Source organism: Capra hircus, chromosome 2, assembly GCF_001704415.2.
Source record: "Capra hircus breed San Clemente chromosome 2, ASM170441v1, whole genome shotgun sequence".
Classification (NCBI taxonomy): Eukaryota; Metazoa; Chordata; class Mammalia; order Artiodactyla; family Bovidae; genus Capra; species Capra hircus.
In genome coordinates, this window is record NC_030809.1 from 6,189,726 (window position 1) to 6,207,773 (window position 18,048).

General features: G+C 45.5%; 1 long non-coding RNA gene across 5 annotated transcripts in view; it reads right to left on the reverse strand.

Annotated features, from left to right (window-relative positions):
- LUZP1 overlaps nucleotides 1-18,048 on the reverse strand; it is a 101,082-nt gene that overhangs the window by 4,350 nt on the left and 78,684 nt on the right. For all 5 annotated transcript variants that reach the window (XR_001918824.1, XR_001918826.1, XR_001918822.1 and 2 more), the window contains exon 4: nucleotides 1,241-4,419. This is a non-coding gene — a long non-coding RNA (leucine zipper protein 1). The remainder of the gene's footprint in view (nucleotides 1-1,240; nucleotides 4,420-18,048) is intronic.

Below are 18,048 nucleotides of genomic sequence, written 5' to 3' on the forward strand. Positions count from 1 at the left end.
CACATGCCTTTCCTACCGTATCCCGTACGTGCCCTTCACCCTACACTTTTCAGACAACCACAGCTTCAGCTTCATCCAACTTTTTCCACTCCTTGCAGAATTCTGCCTTTGGAATGTTCTTGTTGGTCTACCCACCCAAGCGAATGCAGATCAGAGCATGCAAGTCTGAGTGAGAAGTTCCCATTGGCAAGGTAAACGAGCGCTGGGTTTAGAGGTCAGAACCGTGGATTCAGATCTCAGCTCTTCCAGTAACTCACCTGGGTGGCCTTGGGGGAGGCACATTGTGTCTCTGACCCTCAGCTTCCGTGTCTTAAAACAGAGGAATAATATAGCCCCCACACACCCCCCAGGGCTGCTGGACAGAATGAAGGATACGCTGGGTGGAGAAGTGCTTTGTCCGGTATTGAGTACCCTGTAAAGCCTGCCAGGGCCTTTTAACTCAATATAGTCACCCCCTGCCTTTTAAAAGAAGGAACAATATCTTATTCGAAGATGTCTTTCTTCATCACAGGACTCACATCTGAGACTCCCAGGGGCTTCCCACCACATGCTGATCTGGCGCTCTGACCCTCGGGTAAGGGGAGATTCTGGGTCTGTCTGTTCAGTAACAGGCCACACGGAGCCGACCAGCCCTGCCCTCAAACTGGTGGTGTAATGGGCTAGATAGATGCGGGGGACAGTGATGCTCGGGCATAAAGCTTATCACTGTAGGCCCGGTGGCAGCCCTAGCTCTCCTCAGCCCCCACATGCCAGGGGCAGGCAAAACTCTGCGGTCTAAACTGAGGAGGCAGCCAAACAGCTCCCTGCCTCGGCCCGCCTCTGCCTACAGAGAGGGCGCAGGGTTTCCCCATTTCACCAGCGCCTCCCGGCAGCCCGCGTGCTCCTCTGCGGGGCCAGGAACCCGGCGCCTCTGGCTGCTCCGGCAAACTGCAAGAACAGGCCACATCTCTCCTTTCCTGTACCCTTCATGTATGGAGGAAATTGGGAAAGAGGATTTTGGAAATTCACGCTGCTCTCTGCCAAATACCTTCTTCAAGGTACTTCCCTCTTCTTTCCAGCCCAATCCACCCTATGTTCAGCAGCCCTCTGGACCACTCAGGTCTGGCTCAGTGTTTCCTAACCCCAAAGTCTCCAGCATCCCGAGTCACACAGGCCGGGGCAGAGGAGAATCAAGAAGAAAGCGCAGAAGGAAAGGGGGAAGGTGGGAGGAGAGGGGGCAAGGGGGAGAAGTGGGACCTACCGTGCCTGCCGAGTGGTTCCAGGCCTCGGCCGGGACGGCGTCCCCTGCCCGACTCCGCCGCGTGAACACCTCCGACACGGTGAGGCTGCTCTGGGTCCTTCTGGAGGCGAGCTCAGGGACATCCCCTGAGGTTCCGCCCCTTCGAGTGCCCTGCTCAGAAAGGTATGAGCCGGGCTGTTCAGGGTCTGGACAGTCTGTGGACGATCTCTGGGCGTGGGGGTTGGGAGACTCCACGTGTCTACCTACACGACCTGGGGAGTCTTCTGCAGAGTTCAAGTCGCGCCTGCTCTTCCAGGCGTTGCGCACGGTGACGTGTCTGGCGTCTGAAGAGCCCGCTTCTAAAGGCGCACTATGGCTTTTCCACCTGATTGTCTCCGCTGGGGGTGCATGGCTGTTCCTCTCCACCGGGTCCGACGGCTTGATTACAATGCTGCTCCGAGAGACCACCGTTTCCGGCCTGTTCTTCAGGGACCCATCTCCCGTTCTCTCCGCTTCGCTGAGCTGCAGGGTGATGTCATGTTTGTGAATGGAGAGCTCAAAGGGGGAGCTGACGTGGTTGCTCACCGAGGCGAGCTCTGGCAGCCCGACCTGGATGTTGCTGGTGGACGTGTGCCTCTCCCGCGCGGCCTCGCCCGGAGCGGCTCGCGGGCTGCCGCTGTCCGAGGGGTAGATAGTTATGCTGCTGGTCACTTTGTTTGGCCCCGGTTTGGAAGCAGATTTCTGTTTTTCCAATGCGGCCTCGGTTCCAGATCCTCCCATGATTTTTTTCACATCCTTATCAATGATGACAGGCTTGATGATGGCTCTAGACCGCAAGGCCTCTCTGGGGCTGAAGGGCCGCTGGCTTTTTGCCCCGGGGCCGTTGGCCTCTGGGAGCTCCGTGGCATTGGTGGAGGCTCTGATGGCTTTCCCAGATTCATTTTCTGTTCCTACATCCTTATCGTTCTCAAACAGGGAGGCTCTAACCGCTCCTCGGGATTTGGCCTTTTCTCTCGACTGGGGCTGCTGCGGGGGCTCTGGCTCTGGAGTGATGGTCGTGTTCACCAGTTTGGCAGTAACAAGAGACACCATGTCCACGTCGTCGTCCGAGTCCAGCTTCTCCCTGCCGCTGGACTTGGTGACTCGACACCTCAGGGCCTCGTGCTGGCCACTGTCTTCCATCACAACTGCCACAGGTTGCTCAGCTCCCTCTTTACTTGGGGTTGAAAATCCCTGGAGGATGTTCTCTTGGCTTCTGGAGCTATAAGGATACTTGGATAGAGATGGCGTCTTGGAGCCGGGGAAACTGATGTCAGGCTCCGGGCCACCGGCGGCCTTTTTCCCCTTAGAGAGCCCTTCTGAGGAAGAGCGTCGAGATGTGGCCAGGGCTCCAGTGGCTTTAGAACTGCCAGCATCTGCAGCCGGAGTGATTTGACTTCCACTGCCAGGCACCTGCCCCCTCTTGCCAAAGGGGGCCTCAGCAGAGGTGTCAGAAGCCTTGTCGCCTCTCCCCGACGCGTCATTGGAAATAGATCCATGGGTGCTGTCGCTAAACGTTCGCGTCGCCTTCTCTACTCTTCCCTTCAGCGCACTCTCGGTGCCTGGCCTGGGAGCGCCCTTCCAGACCTTACTGTGCTCCTGAGCGGCGGGCGGGTAGCGGCTGAGCACCGGCGGCTGCTCCCGGGACTTCTTCCCTTCGCTCTGCGAGAAGCCAGCTGTGAACCGGTCTTCGGTTCTCCTCGCCTCCTGAGCCCCACTGTCGGCGCCTGCCCCTGCGTGGGAAGCTTTGGCTGTCCTCCTGTTGGTAAAGCTGGGAGAGGAGACCTGCCTGCTGTTCAGAGGGTTTTCATTGCTGAGGGCCAGTTCCCTGTTCCGGTGCCTTTCCCGCTTATGCTGGGGGGACAGTTCCCGGGCCGTGTGCTTCACGGACGCCTCATTCCCATGGCCTCTAAGCTTAGTCCTCTCGTGCCTGCCTCTGCTGGACAGGAAAGCGTCTTCCCCTTCCACCTCCCCATTCTCTAATTCTTTCTGTTTCTTGATTTGTAGCTTTATCTCCTCCAGCTGGCTGGCTAAGAGTTTGTTTTTATTTTGTTCACTTAGGTAATTATCCTGAAGATCATTGTTTTTGGCCCTCATTTTCTTAAGCTCTTCCTCCAAGGATTCAAAATGTTTGATCTGTGTCTTGAGTTTCTCAATCTCTTGGTTGAGGTCTTTTACTTTGTTGTCTTCCTGATTGCGGTTCTTTTCGTTTTCTGACTTGTTTCTGGCTTCATTCTCTGCCTGCTTTAGATAGTCCAGCGCGCCCTTCCTTCTTGCTTCTTTGGACGGCAGTGGGGAAGAGATACCATCCTCAATCCGCAGGTCATTCCTTTCCAGAAGATTAGAAGCATTCCTGGTGTAATCGCGGTTCATTTTTTTGTTCTGCTCCAATTTTTGAGTAAGCTCTTTTATCAGTTTCTCGTTTTCTTTCTCCTTTTCATTCAAGTACTTTCGCTCACTTACAAAGCTCAGAGTTAGTGATTTCAGCTTTTCTAACTCTGACACTAAACTCTGCTCAGTTTTATCCAGCCGGTCCTCAGAAGATTCCAGTTCTTTCACTTTGATCCGGAGCATTTCCAGCTCAGAGGAGATTTTCTTCGTCAGGTTTCTCTCCTCGTTCAGGCTCAGACAGAGCTGGGTACAGTCATTCTTACTCCTGCTAAAGGCCTCCTCTAGCTTCTCCAGTTCTGCCATCCGTTTCTGGAGCCGCTCAATCTCAGATTTCAGCTCCCGGGTGAGGTTTTCCTCCTCTTCAAGCTTCTCCTTCATCAGCTGACAAAGGTCCTCTGCTTTCTTAATTTCCTCATCTTTGCCTTCGATTCTCAGCACTCGCTGGCGCAGCACTTCAATCTCGGCTAACATGCTGGAGTTGCTGCCTTCTGCCTGAATCACCTTGTCCTGGAGGTCCAGGAGCTCATCCTCTGCTTTCTGGAGGTTTTTTGTGGCTTCCTCCAACTCATCAAGGCGGCGGCTTAGACTCTGTAACTTGAACCGCAGGTGGCGGCTGGAAGCAGTGTCTTTGTAGCTTGTAAACTCAGCCATGTCTACTGCCAGCCAAAGTGGGCTCCCAGAGGCGACCAATTCCACTCGTGGTGATAAGAAACGGTTACCTTTCTCTTGGCACCCACAATCTTCTTTGGCAGTTGGAGACCATTCTCAGTCTACAGAAGAAAAGCAGAAAGCATGTTAGGCGGCAAATCTGAAGTCTCCACCTCAGCTCCCAGTTGCAAGAGTTCCCATATGTAATTCTTGAGCCTAGAACATGGTAAATATTCAAATTTACTGAATGAGTAAATCTGACTAAACCTGCAGGAAGGTTCTTTATGGTTGATGCCTAGTTTCACCCTAATGAAGAATGCCACCAGTGGCAGCACTGCAAAAAGACAGAAGAATGCCTCACTCACATGACCGATTGTTCCATGTTCAGGAAGCAAACTCCCAACCTAAGAAGGATAAAAATAAAATCTGCACTTATGCATCATAAGGATTCAGCAAAGCACCACAAGATCTTTTTAAAAGCCTAAGTTGGGGGGAGAAAAGGGAAAATATTCTATGAAGAAAGAAAGAACAACTGAACCGGATTCTCAGCAGAGACTTTTAAGTGGGTGTCAAGTAGAAGATAATAAGACATGATAATAATATCTTTAAAAAGTTATGAGAAAATAACTGTAACCTAGAAGTAAACACCCAGAGGAACTATGAAAAAAAGATACAATTACAGACAGGTTTTGAGACTAAGAGGAAACTAAAGCCTTAAGTGTTTATTATTAACAGATGGTCACTGAAAGATCAATTTATGGATATACTTCAAAATATAGAAACTGATCTCTTAAAGAAGGCATGAGACGCAAGACAGAAAAATTAACCTGAACAAGCACTGATTCAGTAAAACACTAAAGATCACCTGAGGACTGGGGAGAAGTAACAGGATAAAACCAAAGGGGAACTAAACACTAAACAATAACATGTCAGTCATAAAGACAGCAATCAGAATTCAGGTGTCTTAAAATGTTCTGTTCTTGGGGAAGAGGACAGCGCTGTTACAACTAACCTTAGAACCTTATTAAGAATAGATAGTAATCACGTATCTGATAAGGCATTAATAAGAAGAATATATTAAGAACTCCTACAACTTAACAACAAAAAAGAACCTGATTTTAAAATGGGCAGAGGATTTGCACAGACATTTCTCCAAAGATGATATCCAAAGATAGCTACTATCAAAAAACAAGAAGTATACAGATGTGAAGAACTGGAACCCTTATACACTATTGCTGGGAAACTGTTATACGAAAAAACATGATGGTTCCTCAGAAACTTAGAAGGAGAATTACCATATGATCTAGCAATTCCACTTCTGGGTATATATTCAAAAAAATAAAAGAATGATCTCAGATATTTGCACACGTGTTTTTTGGCTTTCCCCCCCCTCCTGGTGGCACCATACCACATAGCTTGCAGGATCTCGATTCCCCAACCAGGGATCGAACCCCACCAGTGGAAGCACAGAGGTGCAGAGTTCTAACCACTGGACCACAAGGGAATTCCCCACACCTGTGATCATAGCAGCATTTTTCACAAAAGCCAAAAGGTGGAAGCCACCTAAGTGTGCACCAGTGGATGAAGGCATACACCAAATGCACACACATACCACGGAACGTTACTCAGTCTTAAGAATGAAGCGACATGCATGCACCTTGAGGACACTGAGCTACGTGAAACACTGCTGCGTGCGATTTCACGCATACGAGGTACCTGGGACAAGGCTTCCCTGGTTGCTCAGACAGCAGAGAATCTACCTGCAATGCGGGAGACCCAGGTTCAATCCCTGGGTCAAGGAGAGTCTCTGGAGAAGGAAATGGCAGCCTGCTCCAGTATTCTTGGTGGAGAATTCCATGGACAGCAAAGCCTAGTGGGGTCGCAAAGAGCAGGACACGACTAAGCAACTAACACTTTCACTTCACCGGAATAGTCAAATTCATAGGAATAAAACAGAATGGTGATTGCCAGAGGCTGAGGCAAAGAGGAAAGGGGCTTGTTCAATGGGTATAAAGTTTCAGTCTGCAAGATAAAAAGTGCTCCAGATACTGGCTGAGCAACAATGTGGATATATATGTAACACTAATAACGCGTACATTTAGAAATGGTCAAGATGACACATTTTATGCATTTTTGCCAAAATAAAAAAATTTTTTTTAAATGTTAAGGCACAAGAGAAGTAAAAAGCATAGAGAAGTAGGGTAGACTTTTAGTTTTGGGCCCAGCATGTAAGGAGCTTCTAAAACCATCACTTCTTCCTGACAATAAAAAGCTGAACAAACAACATCAACAACTCTTCTCAGATCCATCAGAGAACTGAGGTCTCAGAGAAAACTGCTTCCCCCAAGTTAGACAGACAAGCTGATACAGAGAATCACAGTTTACCGGAGCATAAATGCATAGGTAGAAACCTCCATGGGAACTAGTACTAGAGTAGAAAAACCTAAACTGCACTGACAATCTGCTGGAGGCTCAGTGTGGACAACTTTGGGAGTCAACCAACAGGCAGTTTGTCTCAGTTTTTTTTTGGGGGGAGGGGGGCAGTTGGGAGGGATGCGCCACACTTTGTGAGCTGTACCTCCAGGAACTGTACCAGGTTCCCACAGTGAACATGGGAGAAAAATCCCCTCGTGCTGCCAGCTGGAAGAGGGTAAAATTAACCATTATGAAACCAGTGTCACAGCTACTGGAGTCTTATCCAAACCTAACTGACCTGGGGGAAGGAAAATACCCAACTGCAGCTCTCTCTAACCTTCCGCATGGAGGAGGGAATATGCCCAACACCAGCCACCACGTATTACCTAGGGAGTCGGGTAGGGAGAGGGGTGGCATGCGGACCTGACAATGAGAAGCACTTGTGAAATTCACAGCCCGGGGGCTTAGGCTCACTGAAGACTGAGACCTAACCGTGGAAGAGGAGAGCGCTTCCCCTGCACCTGAGCACCACATCATCAGAGGCCTGCTCACCTAAGTGCTTTTCACCCATCATGCTCAGCTTTCAACAAAAATTACAAAGCATGTATGTAATTTGTGAAACAGAGCAACAATCAAAACCAGACTCAGACATGGCAGAGCTGTTGGAATTATTAGACAGAAATTCAAAACTATAATGTGCTAAAGACTCTAATGGAAAAAGTAGACAACATCCAAGAACATATGTGTAAGGTAAGCAAAGAAATGGAAATTATAGTAAAGCATCAAAAGGAAATGTTAGAGGTGAAAATCACTAATGAATGAAGAATGTCTTTGACTGTCTCACTAGTAGACCAGACACAGCTGGTAGAGTGTCTGCACTTGAGGATATGTCAGTAGAAACTTCTAAATCTGAAAGGCAGAGGGGAAAAAAAGGCGATGGGGGGGAACAGAACAGAATATCCAAGAAGTGTGGGATAGCTACAAGAAGTTTAACACAAATGTAATGGGACTATCAGACGAAGAAGAAGAGAAGAAAAATCTGAAGCAATAATGACATAACTTCCCAAAATTGTCAGAAAGCACACCAGATTAGGAAGCTCAGAACACCAAAACCAGGATAAATACTAAAACAAAAACACCAAGGCATATCATATTCACACTGCAGAAAATCAAAGATAGATGGAAAAAATCCTGAAAGAACTCAGAGGAAAAAATACCTAACCTATAGAAAAACAAAGTTAAGAAGTAACATCTGACTTCTCAGAAATCAAGCCCATGAGAAAAGTATAGAGTGAAATATTTTAAATGTTGAGAGAAAAACACCACCAATCTAGATTTTTGTACCCTACAAAACTGTCCTTCAGCAATGAAGATGAAATAAACATTCTGGAGGAGAAATAAAAATTGAGGGGATCTGTTGCCAGTATATCCACTTTACAAGAAATGTTAAAGAAATTCTTCAGTTCAGTTCAGTTCAGTCGCTCAGTCGTGTCCAACTCTTTGCAACCCCATGAACCGCAGCACGCCAGGCTCCCGTCCATCTCCAGCTCCCGGAGTCCACCCAAACTCATGTCCATTGTGTCAGTGATGCCATCCAACCATCTCATCCTCTGTCGTCCCCTTCTCCTCCTGCCTTCAATCTTTCCCAGCATCAGGGCCTTTTCCAATGAGTAAGTTCTTCACATCAGGTGGCCAAAGTATTGGGAGTTTCAGCGTCAGCATCAGTCCTTCCAGTGAACACCCAGGACTGATCTTTAGGATGGACTGGTTGGATCTCCTTGCAGTCCAAGAGACTCTCAAGAGTCTTCTCCAACACCACAGTTCAAAAGCATCAATTCTTCGGTGCTCAGCTTTCTTTATAGTCCAACTCTCACAGCCATACATGACTACTGGAAAAACCATAGCCTTGACAAGATGGACCTTTGTTGGCAAAGTAATGTCTCTGCTTTTGAATATGTTGTCTAGGTTGCTCATAAGCTTCCTTCCAAGGAATAAGCGTCTTTTAATTTTATGGCAGCAATCACCATCTGCAGCAATCTTGGAGCCCAGAAAAATAAAAGTCAGCCTCTGTTTCCACTGTTTCCCCATCTATTTGCCATGAAGTGATGGGACCAGATGATCTTAGTTTTCTGAATGTTGAGTTTTAAGCCAACTTTTTCACTCTCCTCTTTCACTTTCATCAAGAGGCTCTTTAGTTCTTCACTTTCTGCCAGAAGGGTGGTGTCATCTTCATATCTGAGGTTATTGATATTTCTCCCAGCAATCTTGATTCCAGCTTGTGCTTCCTCCAGCCCAGAATTTCTCATCATGTACTCTGCATAGAAGTTAAATAGGCAGGGTGAGAATATTCAGCCTTGACGTACTCCTTTTCCTATTTGGAACCAGTCTGTTTTTCCATATCCAGTTATAACTGTTGCTTCCTGACCTGCATACAGGTTTCCTAAGAGGCAGGTCTTGTGGTCTGGTACAGCCATCTCTTTCAGAATTTTCCAGTTTATCATGAACCATACAGTCAAAGGCTTTGGCGTAGTCAATAAAGCAGAAATAGATGTTTTTCTGGAACTCTCTTGCTTTTTCGATGATCCAGCAGATGTTGGCAATTTGATCTCTGCTTCCTCTGCCTTTTCTAAAACCAGCTTGAACATCTGGAAGCTCACGGTTCATGTATTGCTGAAGCCTGGCTTGGAGAATTTTAAACATCACTTTACTAGCATGTGAGATGAGTGCTTTTTTCTGATGACCCAGCGGATGTTGGCAATTTGATCTCTGGTTCCTCTGCCTTTTCTAAAACCAGCCTGAACATCTGGAAGTTCACGGTTCACGTATTGCTGAAGCCTGGCTTGGATCATTTTGAGCATTACTTTACTAGCCTGTGAGATGAGTGCAATTGTGCGGTAGTTTGAGCATTCTTTGGCATTGCCTTTCTTTGGAACTGGAATTAAAATTGACCTTTTCAAGTCCTGTGGCCACTGCTGAGTTTTCCAAATTTGCTAGCTTACTGAGTGCAGCACCTTCACAGTGTCATCTTGCAGGATTTGAAATAGCTCAACTGGAATTCCATCACCTCCACTAGCTTTGTTCATAGTAATGGTTCCTAAGGCCCACTTGACTTAACATTCCGGGATGTCTGGCTCTAGGTGAGTGATTACAGGATCGTGATTATCTGGGTGGTGAAGATCTTTCTTGTACAGTTCTTCTGTGTATTCTTGCCACCTCTTCTTAATATATTCTGCTTCTGTTAGGTCCATACCATTTCTGTCCTTTACTGAGCCCATCTTTGCATGAAATGTTCCCTTGGTATCTCTAATTTTCTTGAAGAGATCTCTAGTCTTTCCAATTCTATTGTTTTCCTCTATTTCTTTGCATTGATCGCTGAGGAAAGCTTTCTTATCTCTCCTTGCAATTCTTTGGAACTCTGCATTCAAATGGGTATATCTTTTCTTTCCTCCTTTGCTTTTCACTTTCCTTCTTTTCACAACTATTTGTAAGGCCTCCCCAGACAGCCATTTTGCTTTTTTGCATTTCTTTTTCTTGGAGATGGTCTTGATTCCTGTTTCCTGTACAATGTCACGTACCTCCATCCATAGTTCATCGGGCACTCTGTCTATCACATCTAGTCCCTTAAATCTATTTCTCACTTCCACTGTATAGTCATAAGGGATTGGATTTAGGTCATACCTGAATGGTCTAGTGGTTTTCCCCACTTTCTTCTTCAATTTCAGTCTGAATTTGGCAATAAGGAGTTCATGATCTGAGCCACAGTCAGCTCCCAGTCTTGTTTTTACTGACTGTATAGAGCTTCTCCATCTTTGGCTGCAAAGAATATAATCAATCTGATTTTGGTATACACCATCTGGTGATGTCCATGTGTAGACTCTTCTCTTGTGTGGAAAACTCTGAAAGAGACGGGAATACCAGACCACCTGACCTGCCTCTTGAGAAACCCGTATGCAGGTCAGGAAGCAACAGTCATAACTGGACATGGAACAACAGACCGGTTCCAAATAGGAAAAGGAGTACATCAAGGCTGTATATTGTCACCCTGTTTATTTAACTTATATGCAGAGTACATCATGAGAAACTCTGGGCTGGAGCAGGCACAAGCTGGAATCAGGATTGCCGGGAGAAATATCAGTAACCTCAGATATGCAGATGACACCACCATTATGGCAGAAAGTGAAGAAGAACTAAAGAGCCTCTTTATGAAAGTGAGAGAAGAGAGTGAAAAAGTTGGCTTAAAGCTCAACATTCAGAAAACTAAGATCGTGGCATCCAGTCCCATCACTTCATGGCAAATAGATGGGGAAACAGTGGAAACAGTGGCTGACTTAATTTTTCTGGGCTCTAAGATTGCTGCAGATGGTGACTGCAGCCATGAAATTAAAAGACGCTTATGCGATGGAAGGAAAATTATGACCAAACTAGATAGCATATTCAAAAGCAGAGACATTACTTTAGCAACAAGGTCCGTCTAGTCAAGGCTATGGTTTTTCCAGTGGTCATGTATGGATGTGAGAGTTGGACTGTGAAGAAAGCTGAGCACCGAAGAATTGATGCTTTTGAACTGTGGTGTTGGAGAAGACTCTTGAGAGCTCCTTGGACTGCAAGATCAAACTAGTCCATCCTAAAGGAGATCAGCCCTGGGTGTTCACTGGAAGGACTGATGCTGAAGCTGAAACTCCAATCCTTTGGCCACCTCATGTGAAGAGTTGACTCATTGGAAAAGACCCTGATGCTGGGAGGGATTGGGGTCAGGAGGAGAAGGGGACAAGAGAGGATGAGATGGTTGGATGGCATCACGGACTCGATGGACATGAGTTTGAGTGAACTCCGGGAGTTGGTGATGGACAGGAAGGCCTGGAGTACTGTGATTCATGGGGTCACAGAGAGTCAGACACAACTGTGCGACTGAATCTACATCCACCAATTAAAAGACAGACTATCTGTGTGGGTCAAAAACTAAGAGTCAAACATACGCTGTCTACAAAAACCCACTTTAAATTTTAATAAAGATATAGTTTAAAAGTGAAGAGATAGAGAAAGATACACTATCTAACACTAATCAAAAGATAGTACCTACATTAATATCAGATGACAGATTTCAAAACAAGGAATGTTATCAAGGGCAAAGGGAGAATATCACATGATCACAAAGGGTCAATTCTCCAAGAAGACATAATAGTCCTTAAATGTGTGTGTGCATCAAAATACGTGAGGCAAAAAACTGATGGAACTGCGAGGAGAAAGAGATAAATCAATTACTATAGCTGGAGAATTCAACAGCTCTCTATCTTAAGTGGCAGATCCAGCAGGCAGACAATTAGTATAAAGGACACAGCTGAACTCAGCAGTACCATCAATCAATGGGATATAGTGGACATCTATAGACTATTTCATACAACAGAAAAAACAACCTTCTCAAGTTTACAGGAAACATTCACCAAGACAGACTACATTCTGGGTCATAAATACCCGAACAAATTTAAAAGAATACACATCATACAGTGTCTGCTCGCAGACCATGATGGAAGGAAACTAGAAATCAATACCACAAAGATAGCTGGAAATCCAACAAACACGGAAAATTTCAAGTGTGGGAATTGAATGAAAATGAAAGAGAGAGAAAACACAAATTACTCCTATCAGAAATAAAAGGACATCACTACAGATCTCACTGATAATAAAGGAATATTATGAATAACTCTATATATACGTTTGATAACTATACATGAAACAGATCAATTTCTTCAGAAACACAAGCTATCAAACTCACAGAACCTTAAACGGGATTTGCAAATCTCTTACAATTATACAGTGGAAGTGACAAATAGATTCAACAGATTAGATCTGATAGAGTGCCTGAAGAACTACAGGCAAAGGTTCATAATATTGTACAGGAGGCGGTGATCAAAACCATCGCCATGAAAAAGAAACGCAGAGAGGCAAAACGGTTGTCTGATGAAGCCTTACAAATAGCTGAGAAAAGAAGTGAAGTGAAGTGAAAGTCGTTTAGTTGTGTCAGACTCTTTGTGACCCCCATGGACTATACACAGTCCATGGAATTCTCCAGGCCAGAATACTGCAGTGGGTAGCCTTTTCCTTCAACAGGGGACCTTAAGAGAAGCTAAAGGCAAGGAGAAAAGGAAAGATACACCCATCTGAGTGCAGAGTTCCAAAGAATAGCAAGGAGAGATAAGAAAGCCTTCCTCAGTGATCAGTGCAAAGAAATAGAGGAAAACAACAGAATGGGAAAGACGAGAGATCTCTTCAAAAAAATCAGAGATACCAAGGGAACATTTCATGCAAAGATGGGCTCAGTAAAGGACAGAAATGGTATGGACCTAACAGAAGCAGAAGATATTAAGAAGAGGTGGCAAGAATACACAGAAGAACTGTACAAGAAAGATCTTCACCACCCAGACAATCACGATCCTGTAATCACTCACCTAGAGCCAGACATCCCGGAATGTTAAAGTCAAGTGGGCCTTAGGAACCATTACTATGAACAAAGCTAGTGGAGGTGATGGAATTCCAATTGAGCTATTTCAAATCCTGCAAGATGACACTGTGAAGGTGCTGCACTCAGTAAGCTAGCAAATTTGGAAAACTCAACAGTGGCCACAGGACTGGAAAAGGTCAGTTTTCATTCCAATACCAAAGAAAGGCAATACCAAAGAATGCTCAAACTACCGCACAATTGCACTCATCTCACAGACTAGTAAAGTAATGCTCAAAATTCTCTAAGCCAGGCTTCAACAGTTCTCTCTTGAGCAGAGAACTTCCAGGTATTCAAGCTGGATTTAGAAAAGGCAGAGGTCAAATTTCCAACATCCACTGGATCAAAGAAAAAGCAAGAGAATTCCAGAAAACATCTACTTCTGCTTCACTGACAATTTGTTTTCCACAACAAATTGTGGAAAATTCTTAAAGAGATGGGAATACCAGACCACCTCACTTGACTCTTGAGAAACCAATATGCAGGCCAGGAAATAATGGTTATAACTGGACATGAAATAATGGAGTGTTTCAAAATTGGGAAAGGAGTATGTCAAGACTACATATTGTCACCCTGCTTATTTAACTTATATGTAAAGCACATCATGCGAAATGCCAGGCTGGATTAAGCACAATCTGGAATCAAGATTGCCAGGAGAAATGTCAATAACCTCAGATATGAAGATGACACCACCCTTTTGGCAGAAAGCAAAGAGGAACTAAAGAGCCTTTTGATGAAGGTGAAAGAGGAGAGTGAAAAGCTGGTTTAAAAGTCAACATTCAAAAAACTAACATCATGGCATCCGGTCCCATCACTTCATGGCAAATAGATGGGGAAACAGTGGAAACAGTGAAAGTGAGAATTGCTCAGTCATGTCTGACTCTTTGCGACCCCATGGACTATACAATCCATGGAATTCTCCAGGCCATAAGACTAGAGTGGGTAGCCTTTCCCTTCTCCAGGGGATCTTCCCAACCCAAGGATCAAACCCAGATCTCCCACAATGCAGGTGGATTCTTTACCAGCTGAGCCATAAGGGAAGTTCAAGAATTCACTGGAGTGGGTAGCCTATCCCTTCTCCAGCAGATATTCCCAACCTAGGAGTTGAACCGGGGTCTCCTGCATTGCATGGAAACTGTGACTGACTTTATTTTCTTGGGCTCCGAAATCACTGCAGATGGTGACTGAAAGTGAAGTCCCTTAGTCATGTTCAACTCTTTGCAACGCCATGGACTATAACCTACCAGGCTCCTCCATCAATAGAGTTTTCCAGGCGAGAGAACTGGAGTGGGTTGCCATTTCCTTGTCCAGGGGATCTTCCCGACCCAGGGATTGAACCCAGATCTCCCACATTGCAGGCAGATGCTTTACCTTCTGAGCCACCAGGGAAGCTTGCAGATGGTGACTACAGCCATGAAATTAAAGGATGCTTGCTCCTTGGGAAAAAAGCTATGACCAACCTAGACAGCATATTAAAAAGCACAGACATTACTTTGCCAACAAAGGTCCGTCTAGTCAAAGCTATGGTTTTTCCTGTGGTCATGTATGGATGTGAGAGCTGGACCATAAAGAAGGCTGAGCACCGAAGAATTGATATTTTTGAACTGTGGTGTTGGAGAAGACTCTTGAGAGTCCCTTGGACTGCAAGGAGATCCAACCAGTCCATCCTAAAGGAAATCAGTCCTGAATATTCACTGCAAGGACTGATGCTGAAGCTAGAAGCTCCAATACTTTGGCCACCTTATGTGAAGAACTGACTCATTTGAAAAGACCCTGATGCTGGAAAATATTGAAGGCAGGAGGAGAAGGGGACAGAGGATGAGATGGTTGGATGGCATTACCAACGCAATGGACACGAGTTTGAGCAAGCTCTGGGAGATGGTGATGGACAGGGAGGCCTGGCGTGCTGCAGTCCATGGGGTCGCCAAGAGTTGGACATGACTGAGCAACTGAACAACAACCACAAAATGCATGATGGTCACTTCAGTCATGTCTGACTCCTGGACATGCAGCCCGCCAGACTCTGTCCATGGGATTCTCCAGGCGAGGATACTGAAGAGGGTTGCCATGCCCCCCTCTAGGGGATCTTCCCAAACAAAGGACTGAACCCAGGTCTCCCACTTTGCAGGTGGATTCTTTACCATCTGAGCCACCAGGGAAGCCCAAGAGGGATTTGAGGAGATGACAAATGCTACTTACCTCTCTCCAACCCCAAGATCTCCCCCATTAATTATACTTAAAGCCTACAGCCACCAGGTGGAGCCCATGTTTAGCTTTTGAGAAACACTAAGCTCAGAGGTGTTGGAAATGGTCTCCCTCCCTCGGCCTCTCAGCTCATGGCCACTCCAGGATTATTCTTCCCTCTCCACCACTTGGCTCCCCTGTGTATTATCTCTGTCTTCTCACTTTCGGTTCTTTTGGTCTCCCCTTCTCCTTTCCCCAAGCTCACAGGCTTCCTCATTCTCAAGAATGGAGAGTAAAATACCCCTTCAGTGGTATTTTTATGAGAAAGAAACCTCTTTCCTTATTCCCATCTACATTTCCACATACAAAAGCACTTGTTTTGGGACCTCCCTGGTGGTCCAGTGGCTGAGATTCCAAGCTCCCAGTGCAGGAGGCCCAGATTCAATCCCTGATGGGGGAACCAGACCCCATGTACTATGACAAAAGAGCTCCCATACAGCAATGAAGATGGGAGATCCCACACGCTGCAACCAAGGCCCAGCACAACAAAGTACATTAATGTAAACAAACACACACACATCGTCTTCATACTTCCCTGGTGGCTCAGCAGTAAAGCCACTTGCCAATGCAGGAGATGCAGGTTCGATCCTTGGGTCAGAAGATCTAGAGAAGGAATTGACAACCCACTCCAGTATTTTATTTTTTTAAACTGCCGTGGAGGAAGGGAGGGAAGAAATCCAACGTGTGCGTGGGAAGAGTGGCAGGCTGTGAATGAACAGAAAGGCAGGCAGGGGGCTGACTGCCTTACAGGACCCTATAAATTATCTTTAGGCCACTTCAGTATTCTTCACTGGGAAATCCCATGGACAGAGAAGGCCGGCAGGCCACAGGCCCTGAAGCCTCAAAGACTCAGACATGACTGAAAAGACTAAACAACAGCAGTTTAAAAAAAAAAAAAAACAAACCACAAAGCCCCTTAATAAGGGTAAAAGAAGAGAGTAGAAAAGCTGGCTTGAAACTCAACATTAAAAACACCAAGATCATGGCATCCAGTTCCAAAACTTCAGGGCAGACAGAAGAGGACAAAGTAAAAGCAGTGACAGATTTTATTTTCTTGGGCTCCAAAATCACTGCAGGCGGTGACTGCAGCCATGAAATTAAAAGATGCTTGCTCCTTAGAAGGAAAGCTTTAACAAACCCAAACAGTGTATTAAAAAGCAGAGACATCACTTTGCTGACAAAGGTCTGCATAGTCAAAGCTATGGTTTTTCCAGTAGTCCTGTATGGATGTGAGAGTTGGACCATAAAGAAGGGTGAACACCAAAGAACTGATGCTTTTGAACTGTGGTGCTGGAGAAGACTCTTGAGAGTCCCTTGGACTGCAAGGAGATCCAACCAGTCAATCCTAAAGGAAATCAATCCTGAATATTCACGGGAAGGACTGATGCTGAAGCTCCAATACTTTGGCCACCTGATGCAAAGAACTGACTCATTAGAAAAGACCCTGATACTGGGAAAGATTGAAGACAAAAAGAGAAGGGAGGCAGCAGAGGATAAGATAGTTGGATGGCATCACCAACTCAATGGACACGAATCTGAGCAAGCTCCGGGAGGTGGTGGAGAACAGCAGAGCGTGGCATGCTGCAGTCCACGGAGTGAAACAGAGCTGAACACAACTTAGAGACTGAACGACAGTAAAAAAAAAAAAAAGAAAAGAAAGAAAATTACAATTTTTAAAATTTATTTTTTAATAGAAAGATAATTGCTTTATGAATTTTTTAACTACCAATTTTATACAAAGGGTGGAGGGGACGGGGGACTGAACTAAGTATGGGCCATAAATCACTTTTAAGTGACTAGATACAAAGGATCTATATTGGCACAGCAGTTATTGGAGGACAAATGATGTATGATGCTTCAACAAAATGCTTTAAAACAACTTACCCTCATAAATATGATAAAACTGTATACTTTAAAGACAGGAACTTCATGAGAGGAACTGTTCAGCTTATGCCAAACTGAAACATCCTCCTCAATATGTCTTATTTATACTAATTTATACTACATTTTTCATAAACAAATCCCTTAGAAGAGGGAAATGTTAAACTTAAGTATAGTCCCATCTATAAATTAGAATTTGGAATTAGTAGAGTCCAGGGTTAACTGCTTTCCTAAATTCATTTGGATTTAGTGTTAATTGCACCTACATGTTTTGTTCAAGACTCTGATATGAATCAAAGAATGAAAAAACCAAACCCGTGGAATATATCGGGCTTCCCAGGTGGCACTAGTGGTCAAGAATCTGCCAAGACTTGTGGGTTTGATCTCAGGGTTGGGAAGATCCTCTGGAACAGAAATGGCAACCTGCTTCAGTATTCCTGCCTGGAAAATCCCAAGGACAGAGGAACCTGGTTGATTACAGTCCATGGGGCCGCAAAGAGTCAGGCACAACCAAGCAGCTGAGCACACACTGCTGTGGCTGTCTTCAGTCACTCAGTCGTGGCCAGCTCTTTGCAGCCCCATGGACTGCAGCAGGCACTGATTAGACAGCAAATATAAACAGTTATCACACACCACTACTCAAAGTCCTTTTAAACAGCCTTATTACTCTCAGGGCAAAGCCCAAACCCAAACCCCCCAGCATGGCATGTGAGTG